Source organism: Ranitomeya variabilis, chromosome 3 (genome assembly GCF_051348905.1).
Source record: "Ranitomeya variabilis isolate aRanVar5 chromosome 3, aRanVar5.hap1, whole genome shotgun sequence".
Classification (NCBI taxonomy): domain Eukaryota; kingdom Metazoa; phylum Chordata; class Amphibia; order Anura; family Dendrobatidae; genus Ranitomeya; species Ranitomeya variabilis.
The window spans coordinates 37,033,708-37,049,266 of NC_135234.1; positions in this window are offsets into that span (position 1 = coordinate 37,033,708).

The window sequence follows — 15,559 nt, forward strand, 5'->3', positions numbered from 1 at the left end:
GACAAGTCTAGTTGGAATGTGGCTGGAAGTATGCAAATCAAGTAGATCATCACGGGCACAGAGAATCCTGACAACCCCTGTTAAAGGGGTTATGTGCATGACATATGAGGAAACTTTGCACATGCTGTGGAGTGTACATGCAGGGTAAATTGATATGTTGTGGTTCTCAAAGCCACAATTCAAATTTATACTGAAGATTTGGAATGAGAATTTCACTTTGATACAACAGGGGGAAATGTGCAGCTCCTCTGTTCCTCCTTCTTAGGCTGGTTTCACACTTGCATTTGGCTGGGCTGTGTACATCCTCTGATAAGCTCTGCCAACTTCCGTATGCAACCTGTCTTTAACATTGGGTACGCAGGGACATGCGTTGTATGCGGATGCGTCCGCATGTGGCGTTTTGATGTGCCCATCAACCGCACGGGAAAGCAACTTTGTGTTCCCATATGGTCGGCAGACATCAAAATGCTGCATGCTGACACATCTGCATACAACACATGTCCCTGCGTACCCAGTGTTAACCCCTTTCTGTCATTGGACGTACTATTCCGTCCATGTGGGGTGGGCCCTACTTCCCAAGGACGGAAACTATAGTACGTCCAGCGCGATCGGCCGCGCTCACGGGGGGAGCGCGGCCGGGTGTCAGCTGACTATCGCAGCTAACATCCGGCACTATGTGCCAGCAGCGGTCACGGACCGCCCCCGGCACATTAACCCCCGGCACACCGCGATCAAACATGATCGCGGTGTGCCGGCGGTACAGGGAAGCATCGCGCAGGGAGGGGGCTCCCTGCGGGCTTCCCTGAGACCCCCGGAGCAACGCGATGCAGGTCCCGGATCCAAGATGGCCACGGCATCCGGGTCCTGCAGGGAGGGAGGTGGCTTACCGAGTGCCTGCTCAGAGCAGATGCTGGTAAGCCTGCAGCCCTGCACAGCAGATCGCAGATCTGACAGTGCTGTGCACACTGTCAGATCAACGATCTGTAATGTCCCCCCCCCCCGGGACAAAGTAAAAAAAAAATGTCCACATGTGTAAAAAAAAAAAAAAAAAAAAAAATCCTAAATAAAAAAAATAAATAAAATTATTCCCATAAATACATTTCTTTATCTAAATAAAAAAAAACAATAAAAGTACACATATTTAGTATCGCCGCGTCCGTAACGACCCCACCTATAAAACTACATATCTAGTTAACCTCTTCAGTGAACACCGTAAAAAAAGGCAAAAAACAACGCTTTATTCTCATACCGCCAAACAAAAAAGTGGAATAACACGCGATCAAAAAGACAGATATAAATAACCATGGTACCGCTGAAAACGTCATCTTGTCCCGCAAAAAACGAGCCGCCATACACCATCATCAGCGAAAAAATAAAAAAGTTAGTCCTCAGAATAAAGCGATGCCAAAATAATTATTTTTTCTATAAAATAGCTTTTATCGTATAAAAGCACCAAAACATAAAAAAATGAGATATCGCTGTAATCGTACTGACCCGAAGAATAAAACTGCTTTATCAATTTTACCAAACGCGGAACGGTATAAACGCCTCCCCCAAAAGAAATTAATGAATAGCTGGTTTTTGGTCATTCTGCTTCACAAAAATCGGAATAAAAAGCGATAAAAAAATCTCCCGTGCCCGAACATGTTGCCAATAAAAACGTCAACTCGTCCCGCAAAAAACAAGACCTCACATGACTCAAATATGGAAAAATTATAGCTCTCAAAATGTGGTAACGCAAAAAATATTTTTTGCAATAAAAAGCGTCTTTCAGTGTGTGACGGCTGCCAATCATAAAAATCCGCTAAATAACCCGCTATAAAAGTAAAACCCCCCTTCATCACCCGCTTAGGCTACGTTCACATTTGCGTTGTGCGCCGCAGCGTCGGCGACGCAACGCATGCACAACGCTGCGTTTTTGCGACGCATGCGTCTTTTTGCTTGATTTTGGACACAAAAATGCAACTTGCTGCGTCCTCTGCGCCATGACGCGTGCGCTGCAGTGACGCATGCGTCGCAAAACGCAAGTGCAACGCATGTCCATGCGCCCCCATGTTAAATATAGGGGCGCATGACGCATGCGGTGACGCTGCGGCGCAGAACGCTAATGTGAACGTAGCCTTAGTTAGGGAAAAATTTAAAAAATGTATTTATTTCCATTTTCCCATTAGGGTTAGGGCTAGGGTTAAGGCTACATTTAGGGTTGGGGCTAAAGTTAGGGTTGGGATTAGGGTTAGGGGTGTGTCTGGGTTAGAGGTGTGGTTAGGGTTACCGTTGGGATTAGGGTTAGGGGTGTGTGTGGATTAGGGTTTCAGTTATAATTGGGGGGTTTCCACTGTTTAGGCACATCAGGGGCTCTCCAAACGTGACATGGCGTCCGATTTCAATTCCAGCCAATTCTGCGTTGAAAAAGTAAAACAGTGCTCCTTCCCTTCCAAGCTCTCCCGTGCGCCCAAACAGGGGTTTACCCCAACATATGGGGTATCAGCGTACTCGGAACACATTGGAGAACAACTTTTGGGGTCCAATTTCTCCTGTTACCCTTGGGAAAATACAAAACTATAATTTTTGTGGGAAAAAAAAATATATTTTTTATTTGCATGGCTCTGCGTTATAAACTGTAGTGAAACACTTGGGGGGTTCAAACCTCTCACAACACATCTAGATGAGTTCCTTAGGGGGTCTACTTTCCAAAATGGTGTCACTTGTGGGGGGTTTCTACTGTTTAGGTACATTAGGAGCTCTGCAAACGCAATGTGACGCCTGCAGACCATTCCATCTAAGGCCTCTTTCACACGTCAGTGTCTCCGGTACGTGTAGTGACAGTTTTCTCACGTACCAGAGGCACTGACACACGTAGACCCATTTAAATGAATGCGTCCGTGTGCCCCCTCCAGTGCGCCGCCTGCCCCCTTGCCGCAGAAATACTCACCTAGCTCCCGCGACGTCTCCTCTGTCCTCTCCGCGCTGGCAGCTTCTCCTGTGTGAGCGGTCACGTGGTACCGCTCATTACAGTCAGGGAATATTCACTGACTAATGAGCGGCCCCATGTGACCGCTCACACAGGAGAAGCTGCCAGCGCGGAGAGGACAGAGGAGACGTCGCGGGAGCTAGGTGAGTATTTCTGCGGCAAGGGAGCAGGCGGCGCACTGGGGGGGGGGGACGCGGACGCACATGCAAACTTTATTTTTCACCCCCCCCCCCCAAAAAAAAAGATCTTTCATCTCTTCTCTCCAACGAACGCTGGGGGAGAAGAGATGAATTCTGCCTTCAGCACCACATGCGGGGGGGACAGCGCTTAGTGTAGCGCTGTCTCTCCTGCACGGTCCGTGTGGTCCTCGGGCGGCAAACGGATGCCACACGTATGTGCCACTTGAGCATACGGACACGGATATCTCCGGTACCGGTTTTTCCGGTACCGGAAATATCAGGACGTGTGAAAGAGCCCTAAGTCTGCATTCCAAATGGCGCTCCTTCCCTTCCGAGCCCTCCCATGCGCCCAAACGGTGGTTCCCCCCCACATATGGGGTATCCGCGTACTCAAGACAAATTGGACAACAACTTTTGGGGTCTAATTTCTCCTGTTACCCTTGGAAAAATACAAAACTGGGGGCTAAAAAATAATTTTTGTGGAAAAAAAAATATTTTTTATTTGCATGGCTCTGCGTTATAAACTGTAGTGAAACATTTGGGGGTTCAAATCTCTCACAACACATCTAGATGAGTTCCTTAGGGGGTCTACGTTCCAAAATGGTGTCACTTGTGGGTTTTTTTTACTGTTTAGGTACATTAGGGGCTCTGCAAACGCAATGTGACGCCTGCAGACCATTCCATCTAAGTCTGCATTCCAAATGGCGCTCCATCCCTTCCGAGCCCTCCCATGTGCCCAAACGGTGGTTCCCCCCAACATATGGGGTATCAGCGTACTCAGGACAAATTGGACAACAACTTTTGGGGTCAAAGTTCTCCTGTTACCCTCGGGAAAATACAAAACTGGGGGCTAAAATATAATTTTTGTGGGGAAAAATGTTTTGTTTTATTTTTACGGCTCTGCATTATGAACTTCTGTGAAGCACTTGGTGGGTTAAAGTGCTCACCACACATCTAGATAAGTTCCTTAGGGGGTCTACTTTCCAAAATGGTGTCACTTGTGGGGGTTTCAATGTTTAGGCACATCAGTGGCTCTCCAAACGCAACATGGCGTCCCATCTCAATTCCTGTCAATTTTGCAGTGAAAAGTCAAACGGCGCTCCTTCCCTTCCAAGCTCTCCCATGCGCCCAAACAGTGGTTTACCCCCACATATGGGGTATCGGTGTACTCAGGACAAATTGTACAACAACTTTTGGGGTCCAATTTCTTCCCTTGGGAAAATAAAAAATTGGGGGCGAAAAGATCATTTTTGTGAAAAAATATGATTTTTTTATTTTTACGGTTCTGCATTATAAACTTCTGTGAAGCACTTGGTGGGTCAAAGTGCTCACCACACATCTAGATAAGTTCCTTAGGGGGTCTACTTTCCAAAAAGGTGTCACTTGTGGGGGGTTTCAATGTTTAGGCACATCAGTGGCTCTCCAAACGCAACATGGCGTCCCATCTCAATTCCAGTCAATTTTGCATTGAAAAGTCAAATGGCGCTCCTTCGCTTCCGAGCTCTGTCATGCGCCCAAACAGTGGTTTACCCCCACATATGGGGTATCGGCGTACTCAGGACAAATTGTATAACATCTTTTGGGGTCCATTTTCTCCTGTTACCCTTGGTAAAATAAAACAAATTGGAGCTGAAGTAAATTTTGTGTGAAAAGTTAAATGTTCATTTTTATTTAAACATTCCAAAAATTCCTGTGAAACACCTGAAGGGTTAATAAACTTTTTGAATGTGGTTTTGAGCACCTTGAGGGGTGCAGTTTTTAGAATGGTGTCACACTTGAGTATTTTCTATCACATAGACCCCTCAAAATGACTTCAAATGAGATGTGGTCCCTAAAAAAAAAAAAAATGGTGTTGTAAAAATGAGAAATTGCTGGTCAAATTTTAACCCTTATAACTCCCTAACAAAAAAAAAATTTTGGTTCCAAAATGGTGCTGATGTAAAGTAGACGTGTGGGAAATGTTACTTATTAAGTATTTTGTGTGACATATCACTGTGATTTAATTGCATAAAAATTCAAATTTGGAAAATTGCGAAGTTTTCTAAATTTTCACCAAATTTCCATTTTTTTCACAAATAAACGCAGGTAATATCAAAGAAATTTTACCACTATCATGAAGTACAATATGTCACGAGAAAACAATGTCAGAATCACCAGGATCCGTTGAAGCGTTCCAGAGTTATAACCTCATAAAGGGACAGTGGTCAGAATTGTAAAAATTGGCCCGGTCATTAACGTGCAAACCACCCTTGGGGGTGAAGGGGTTAAAGATGGGTATGCAGGGCAGCCAACCGTAATGGTGGGGGGAGAGGAGTTGTACACAAATGTATGAATACCCTGATGTGGCGTTACTGGGTGTTGGGCTGTACATGTGTGATTTTAGAAGGACCTGTAAATCTATTGGGCACATGCATCGAGAGCGAAGTTGTAGAACACCACAGAACCTGGAATAACTTTACATATGATGACTTGTGAACCATTGCTTGCTACAGCATGGCTAATCGTAATGTAAGGATTAGACGTTCTGGCAGATCTTCAAACTAAGTACACCAGTTAGTCCAAGATCTAGATAAAAAATGTATACTGTTGTTGAGATCTGATGCAATAATATCCTGCTCATGCCTTCATGAATGTTTGAAGTGAATCTGTTATCAGATCTCATAACCCACCTATACACTCGTAACTAGGTTTTAGACATACTTCGAAGATCTATCAGAATTTGTAATCCTTAAAAAGAACCTGTCAGCAGATTTTGTTGCTATAAGAAGGGGCCACTGCCTTTCAGGGCTTATCTACAGCATTCTATAATGCTGTACATAAGCCCACAGTCTGATCTGCGAGTGAAGAAATAAGTTTTATCTTTCAGGTCGGACCGGGGGCGTATCTACAGTATTATAGAATGCTGTAGATAAGCCCTGAAAGGCAGTGGCCATATCTTATATTGGCCAAAACTGCTGACGGGTTAGCTTTAAATATTAGACAAAGATAACACACAAGATGCAGGTTTTAAATGTAGGGTTTTATTAAAGGTAAAAAAAAAAATCCCAAATCTACAGTGCTCTTGTGTGAAAGTGATTGCCCCTTCCACCTTAATTTGTTTTAACCGTGGTTTCTCACATTTTTGGGAAGCAGAGTTCAAACTCCATAGCCACTCCTAGGCCTGATTTCTGCCACACCTATTCTCAATCAACAAATCATTTAAATAGGACCTGCCTGACTAAGTGAAGTAGACCAAAATCTCCTCAAAAGCTAGAGATCATGCTGTGATCCAAAGAAATTCTAGAACAAATGACAAAACAAAGTAATTGAGATGTCAGTCTGGAAAAGGATATAAAATTTCTAAAGCTTTGGGACTCCAGCGAACCACGGTGAGGGCCATTATCCACAAATGGTGAAAACATGAATAGGGGCAAACACTATCATATCACTATAGATGTGTGCGCCAGACTGTTCTGGCTAATATCTGGGCATTTCATTTCCAACACAATGCAAGATCTGTGACATGATTGGGAAAAAAAATGGATGCAAAAATGGGTCTAGTAAGCACCTATGAACAGAACAATGTATGAAATGGCTTGAAGCTGAGTTGTAGTCTGAAATGTGTAGGAATTCATCAATTATATTTTGGATGTAACAGATGTCACCTACTAACTTTGGTGGGATAAAATCCTCTTTCAATTTAAACCAATAGTTGGAGGACTTTCTTGGATTTACTTGTTAACCTGCTGGGCAGTAGTGGATTCCTCCTCCATCCCGAGACCTGGAATGGTCTTGCTTTGGGTGAGCTGGATTCATTTTCATGTCCATCTTTGCTTGACCTGAAGAAGAGTGTTGGCAGAGCAAAAAGGAGTGGAATGAACATTACCATGGGGAATACTACAACTGGTTTACTTTATTTTCCTGTACAAGGCTGCTTGGACCTGTTGCAATACATTGTGTGCAGTAAAGAGAGATCCCACCTTAAAGGGAACCTGTCACCTGAATTTGGCAGGACGGGTTTTCGGTCATATGGGCGGGGTTTTCGGGTGTTTAATTCACCCTTTCCTTACCCGCTGGCTGCAATATTGAAGTTCATGCTGCGTCCTCCGTAGTACACGCCTGCAAAAGGCAATCTTGCCTTGCGCACACGCAGTATGCTTTGCCCAACTGCGGGCAAAGCCGAAAAGCATTAGTGCGCATGCGCCGGCACACTATGTCCCGGAAGTATTTCGCTGTGTTCCGGGACATAGTGCGCCGGTGCATGCGCACTAATGCTTTTCGGCTTTGCCCGCAGCTGGGCAAAGCATACTGCGCGTGCGCAAGGCAAGATTGCCTTTTGCAGGCGTGTGCTACGGAGGACAGAGCATGAACTTCAATCCAATATTGCAGGTAAGGAAAGGGTGTATCAAACTCCCGAAAACCCCGCCCATATGACCGAAAACCCGTCCCGCCAAATTCAGGTGACAGGTTCCCTTTAGCTGGTTGTGGTAATTTGCATAACAATAGGTACCAGAATGTGGAAAATTCACACAAGCTGCAGCAACACTCTGGTAAAAAACAAAAAAAAAAAAATGTCTGTTCTCCAGCTGTGGTCATATGTCTATCATGTAAAAACAGCAAAGTTTGTTCCTAATTGTCTAGTTACGGAATCCAATTTAGACACTATATTAGGGAATTCTGAGTTAATAGTTCAGAAATGTAATTCAAAGAGAATAATCACTGTAGAAGGACATCATGGTGAGAAAAATAGAAGAACAAGGCAAAGTGTAAGACCAACAACGTAGTATCCAGATAATGTCGAAGACCCTGGTGGACCTCTCTAGGGGTTGCACAAGATTGATCTTCCTACAGATCATTGATCGACCAAGTTGCCTTGGCTCAAGCTGAAGGTCGTTAAATACCAAGTTCAGAAACCTCATCTCTAAGCCTGAGGGTACACGACAACGTGATACACATTGCAACAGTGGATGTAATGAATTTCTAGGTTGTCGCCACCTGTAACACCAAGTCATGTATGTTTCTAAACGTGTTTGCTTTTTTGTTGCTGGTCGAAAGACACGCTTGCCATAGATTAATATCAAGGACTTGTGTGACTTGATGGTGTATTGGCTGTTTTATTTAGAACAAAATCGCAGCTTTAAAATAGTCTCAACAGTGAGTTGCACAAATGGTTTTAGGTTGCGTGATACGTTGCTGTGTAGCCCCCGCCTTAAATAGTGTAGAGAAGTTACAAAAACCAATGTGTGCTCCAGAGGACTTGTCCTTTCCCTTGTGGATACCTACAGATGAGAGAATAAATTTGCAGGACCCTGGTCCAGCAGCCACCGCATTCACGTTGCACCAGACCGATCAAACAAGAGCCAGTGATGCCGGCAAGTAAGAGGAGGTTTATAGGAATCTTCCAGCCATCTTGGAATACTGACTGTGCTGGACCACGAGCCGGCGATTCAATTCGGTCACCTCTCCGACAATAGGCAGACTATGAATGACACCTTCTGACACTGAAGTAGTTTTGCTGAAGATTTATTATTTCACATGAAATCCACAAATTATAAAAATTAATCTCATTTTCTAAGCTCATTTTTAGGCAAGGTGTTTCACGACTGTTTATAAGAAACTCGGAATTCTTCTACAGAAAGAATAAACTAAATTACTAGACTAAATTATTGAATAATGGTCTGTGACATAAACCGGTATATAAACAATGTCATCATCCAGGTGGTTAGAAATAAAATTTTAAAAAAACCAACCCAAAAGGTTTGTGCACTTATTGTTCCAAAATAGACAGACCTCATATGGATAAACATGAAAACACTGTATCACCATTGTGCCTGGTTGTCTAGTTTTGTTTGCATCCAACTCATTAGTCTATTTGTGCCTTCTTGGAGGTCTACTTTTTTATATGCACACCTGTGTTTTTTCTTCCACTTTCGGTATGGAGTTTAGCGATTCCAGGTGTTTTAGCCCAATTTAGCCCTTCTAAAAAAAAGCTGCAAAGTTTGACGCGACTCAGCGCCAAGCTACCCTCTCCCCATGTATTTTTGAGTACACCAAAATTTGGTGGAAGATGTAACTTTTGGCACCAACAGTCAAGACAAAAAAAATAAAAAAATTTTGAGTTTGTGCCAAATTTGTGAATCACATGCACCATTTTGATTAATATGGCACAAAAAATACAATCTAATACCACAAGGAAAAAAAAAATTAAAAGAAACCCCTGCAAAATGATGAACTGGGGCCATAGCAAAGTTTTATACAAACTTTTGAACACTTGTATCTCGGCTGTTTCCAAGAACAGTATTTCTTTAACCCTTTAATCAAATTTTGTCTTCATAATGTTTTTTTCTTCAGCTTCAATGAGAAAACAACTTTTGTTTTTGTGCTAATGCATAGGTAGGCGTGTGCGAAGGTTTGATTTCTTTCAGGACAAAGTTCTCCTAGAAATGACACTATTTAAGGAGCACATATACAGGTGCTTCTCACAAGATTAGAATATCAAAAAGTTAACTTAGTTCTTCGATACAAAAAGTGAAACTCCTATAGAGTCATTACAAACAAAGCGATCTATTTCAAGTGTTTATTTCTGTATTACTGCCAATACATATTTTTACTGACCTGAGATATAAGAGACTATCACCCCCCCCCCATACAGGTGACAATCCAGCAGCTGTCGGCTGTCCACTATAGCGGACGACTTGTTGCTTCAGCCATGATCAGCGTTGGCACCGTCCATATCTGTATAACCCCTTAGATGCTGCTATCAATAGTGACTACGTCATATAAATGGTTAACAGAGTGTGGGGGCTTCCTATTTATCCCTATCGGCACCCTGAGATCATGATTGTGTGGTCCTGATGTCTGCCATGGCAACTCACAGCCAAATAACGGTCTGCCGGCTATAGCGGCCTGTTTAGAAGTTAGCGACATTTAGGTGATAAAAATTCACTTTTTCTTTCCTGTCATGTCACTTTGCATTAATTCCTGAAAATCACCTAAAGGGTTAATAAGCTAGAAGAAATCAATTTTCAATATGTCGAGGGGTGTTGTTTTTAAAATGGTATCACTTTTGGGGGGTTTCCAATATGTAGGACCTAAAAATGAGATAGGGACCTGGATAGGTCACTAAAAAAATAAATTTTGAAAATTTCCTTGAAAAAATTAGAAATTTCTGCTACATTTTTAATTCGCCTAAAATGCTAACAAAATTAAAGAGCAATTTACAAATTGTGCTGAATTTAAGCAGACGTGGGAAAATTTATTTATTAATGTTTTGTGGGGTATGACTGGTTTAAAGGGGTAATCAAAGATTGACAATAGCTATTTTTTTTTTCAATTTTCTAATTTTTTTATTTTAATAAATAATCAGATAACATGTCGACCTAAATTTGCCATCATCATAAATTACAGGTCCTTCTCAAAAAATTAGCATATAGTGTTAAATTTCATTATTTACCATAATGTAATGATTACAATTAAACTTTCATATATTATAGATTCATTATCCACCAACTGAAATTTGTCAGGTCTTTTATTGTTTTAATACTGATGATTTTGGCCTACAACTCCTGATAACCCAAAAAACCTGTCTCAATAAATTAGCATATTTCAACCGTCCAATCAAATAAAAGTGTTTTTTAATAACAAACAAAAAAAACATCAAATAATAATGTTCAGTTATGCACTCAATACTTGGTCGGGAATCCTTTGGCAGAAATGACTGCTTCAATGCGGCGTGGCATGGAGGCAATCAGCCTGTGACACTGCTGAGATGTTATGGAGGCCCAGGATGCTTCAATAGCGGCCTTAAGCTCATCCAGAGTGTTGGGTCTTGCGTCTCTCAACTTTCTCTTCACAATATCCCACAGATTCTCTATGGGGTTCAGGTCAGGAGAGTTGGCAGGCCAATTGAGCACAGTAATACCATGGTCAGTAAACCATTTACCAGTGGTTTTGGCACTGTGAGCAGGTGCCAGGAAGCATGAAGTGCTCCAAAATCTCCTGATAGCTAGCTGCATTGACCCTGCCCTTGATGAAACACAGTGGACCAACACCAGCAGCTGACATGGCACCCCACACCATCACTGACTGGGTACTTGACACTGGACTTCAGGCATTTTGGCATTTCCTTCTCCCCAGTCTTCCTCCAGACTCTGGCACCTTGATTTCCGAATGACATGCAAAATTTGCTTTCATCAGAAAAAAGTACTTGGGACCACTTAGCAACAGTCCAGTGCTGCTTCTCTGTAGCCCAGGTCAGGCGCTTCTGCCGCTGTTTATGGTTCAAAAGTGGCTTTACCTGGGGAATGCGGCACCTGTAGCCCATTTCCTGCACACGCCTGTGCACGGTGGCTCTGGATGTTTCCACACCAGACTCAGTCCACTGCTTCCTCAGGTTCCCCAAGGTCTGGAATCGGTCCTTCTCCACAATCTTCCTCAGGGTCCGGTCACCTCTTCTCGTTGTACAGCGTTTTCTGCCACATTGTTTCCTTCCAACAGACTTACCATTGAGGTGCCTTGATACAGCACTCTGGGAACAGCCTATTTGTTGAGAAATTTCTTTCTGGGTCTTACCCTCTTGCTTGAGGGTGTCAATGATGGCCTTCTTGACATCTGTCAGGTCGCTAGTCTTACCCATGATGGGGGTTTTGAGTAATGAACCAGGCAGGGAGTTTTTAAAAGCCTCAGGTATCTTTTGCATGTGTTTAGAGTTAATTAGTTGATTCAGAAGATTAGGGTAATAGGTCGTTTAGAGAACCTTTTCTTGATATGCTAATTTATTGAGACAGGTTTTTTGGGTTATCAGGAGTTGTAGGCCAAAATCATCAGTATTAAAACAATAAAAGACCTGACAAATTTCAGTTGGTGGATAATGAATCTATAATATATGAAAGTTTAATTGTAATCATTACATTATGGTAAATAATGAAATTTAACACTATATGCTAATTTTTTGAGAAGGACCTGTATAATGCGCAATGAAAAAAACAAAATCACTGGGACTCGTTGAAGCGTTCCAGAGTTATTACCACACAAAGTGGCACTGGTCAGATTTAAAAAAATTTGGTTGTGTCACTAAGGATTAATATTGATGATTATCTCTTACAGCCAATGAAAACCCATGAGTCATTATCTCAGTAAATTAGAATAATTAACAAAAAAAAAACCTGCAAAGGCTTCCAAAGCGTTTAAAAAGGTCCCTTAGTCTGTTTCAGTAGGGTCCACAATCATGGGGAAGACTGCTGACTTGACAGATGTCCAGAAGGCCGTCACTGACACACTCCACAAGGAGGGGAAGCCACAAAAGGTCATTGCTAAAGACGCTGGCTGTTCACACAGTGCTGTATTCAAGCATATTAATGGAAAGTTGAGTGGAAGGAAAAAGTGTGGTAGAAAAAGGTGAACAAGCAACTGGGATAACTGCAGCCTTGAAAGGATTGTTAAGAAAAGGCCATTCACAAATGTGGGTGAGATTCACAAGGAGGGGACTGCTGCTGGAGTCATTGCTTCCAGAGCCACCACACACAGAAGTATCCAGGACATGGGCTACAAGTGTCACATTCCTTGTGTCAGCCACTCATGACCAATAGACAACGCCAGAAGCGTCTTACCTGGGCCAAGGCGATAAAGAACTGGACTGTTCTCAGTGGTCCAAGGTGTTTTCAGATGAAAGTAAATTTTGCATTTCATTTGGAAATCAAGGTCCCAGAGTCTGGAGGAAGAGTGGAGAGGCCACAATCCAAGCTGCTGGAGGTCTATTGTGAAGTTTCCACAATCAGTGATGGTTTGGGGAGCCATGTCATCTGCTGGTGTGGGTCCACTGTGTTTTATCAAGACCAAAGTCAGCGCAGCAGTTTACCAGGAAATTTTGGACCTCTTCATGCTTCCCTTTGCTGACAAGCTTTTTGGAGATGGAAATGTCATTCTCCAGCAGAACTTGGCACCTGTCCAGACTACCAAAAGTACCAATACCTGGTTTACAAACAACAATATCACTGTGCTTCACTGGCCAGCAAACTCGCTTGACCTTAACTCTATAGAGAATCTATGGGGTATTGTCAAGAGCAAGATGAGAGACACCAGACCAAACAATGCAGACGAGCTGAAGACTGCTATGTAAGCAACCTGGGCTTCCATAACACCTCAGCAATGCCACAGGATGAATGCCTCCATCATTACTGCCCTCACTGGCATATGGGGCCCGATGAGTAGAGGGGGCCCGCAGTGGGCTCTCTCCTCAGCGGGCTCTAGTAGCAGGATCCTGCCGGCTCAGTAACTGCCTGTGCGTCCTCAGATGCACGGGCTTTTAAAATTTGTTGCCGCGCCACACGGCAACAGTTAACAGCCGAAGCCAAGCACAGGCTGACAGCTGACATCAGAGGGCATGTCGCCTGCATATGATGTCACTGTCATATGCCAGAACGAAGGTCTGCTCCTCAGATGCATCGAGCGGAGGACTCCGCTAGATCTCAGCCAGGTAAGGAGAAAATTTTATTTTTTGTAAAGTTGCAGTATGGGGCTGCATTACACTGCTATGGGGCTGCAGTATACTATGGGGTGCACTGTGGGATATTACTGTAGGGGCTTATTAAAATATATATTTTGAGGATACTGTTTTCAGTGAGGGGGAGAAGACATCCTGTTACTGTGCAGGGCAACACGGTCGCTTTTCTTCATCATCTGGCATAGTATAGAGGTTGAGGAAAAATTGGGGTATGTGCTCTAGATAACTTATTTTCTGCAGAGACGAGTCGTGGCTGGAAGAAGTGATGGAGGTCTAAACTGGATAAAGAAAAGCGAAGATAAAGGACTTCAACTAGAGACATCACCGGTGAGTCAGTGTGTTACCTGTACACTTATACTATATACAGAGCTCCTGTATATAGTATCACTGGTGATCATTGTATTACCAGTACACAGACACTGTATACTAAGTACAGATCTCCTGTGTATAATGGCATAAGTGTTGTGGTGGTGTTCTTTTTTAAAAATTAATGATCAGTATTGTAGTATTTGGTCACTATGTGGTGGCGTGGCGGTATTTGTCCCCTGTATGTGATATTATTGGTCATTTTAAAAATTGAAAACTAAGTAAAAATATACCTAAAATTGTATTGGATATTTTAACAATGTTTAATAAGTTACAGTGGAGTAGAGCCCGGCCAAAAAGAGTCTACCTTGTCGTGGTGGTGGATTAAAAAAATATTTTGGCCAAAACAAAAGCTGCTGGCTATGTATGTGATCTGGTGATGGGAACTGTTAGTGTGATTGGTGAGGACGTGGTGCAGAAGTGGAGTTTTGCCAAGAGAGGGTGGTGGGGCTAGATTGGAGCCTGGGCAGAGTTTCAAAGGGGTCCAAAAAATGTAGCTAGTATGGGCCCCAGAAATTCCTAGGCCTCCATGCCACGCCACATTGATGCCATAATTGATGCAAAAGGAGCCCTGACCAAGCATTTAGTGCATTTACTGAACATTCATTTCAGTAGGCCAACATTTCAGATTTTTAAATAATTTTTCAAGCAGGTGTTATAAAGTATTCTAATTTACTGAGATAATGACTTTTGGGTTTTCATTGGCCGTAAGCTTACTCTTTGACATATAGTTTTTTTTTGCCTTCCTCTGGATCAACATGTTAGGGCATGTTAGGTTAGGCTATGGGTTGAACTAGATGGACTTAAAAAGTCTTCCTTCAACCTTAATAACTATGTATTAACAGAAATAAACACGTGAAATAGATCACTCTGTGTGTAATGACTCTATATAATCCATGAGTTTCACTTTGTATTTAAGAACTGAAATAAATCAACTTTTTGATGATATTCTAATTTTGTGAGAAGCGCCTGTATATTATTTTATTGACTTACTGTACTCTTAACGGCATCCCTTTTTGACTTGACCTTTGGATGAGGAGCTTAAGGTTTTGTTGTGGGAAAAAGGAACATCACCATTGGTAAAATTTTGAGGTACAACAATTTGTTTTTATTCCTTTTCAGAAGGGGCAGGAGGGAAAAATACGTATGGTGCTCACCACGTTAAATGGATAATTTATAGATCAGGTTGATAAGGATGTGGTTATGCCAATTATATGTTTTTTTTCCTTTTAATATTTTATTTCCAAGTATCTTTAATGGTGAATTAGATTAGGCAAATCCAACAAAGCCTTAGTATCAGAAAACTGGGGTAAAAACTTTAAAAAGCAACGGGTTGTTTTGCACTCTGTGAAGTTATACTAAAATTTTGCATCTTTTGGCATTTCTGGGAAGAAACACACCAGAGAAGATAAGCAGAATTTAATGAATTGAGCTGTCATCCTCCAGCGCTACCGTACGGACACCAGTCTTACTGAATTGCAACCTTTAAGAAAATGTAGAAAAAAGAAAAAAAAAAAAAAAAAGCACAAAGGCAAACCATTACCAGAAAACATTTTCTCGTGA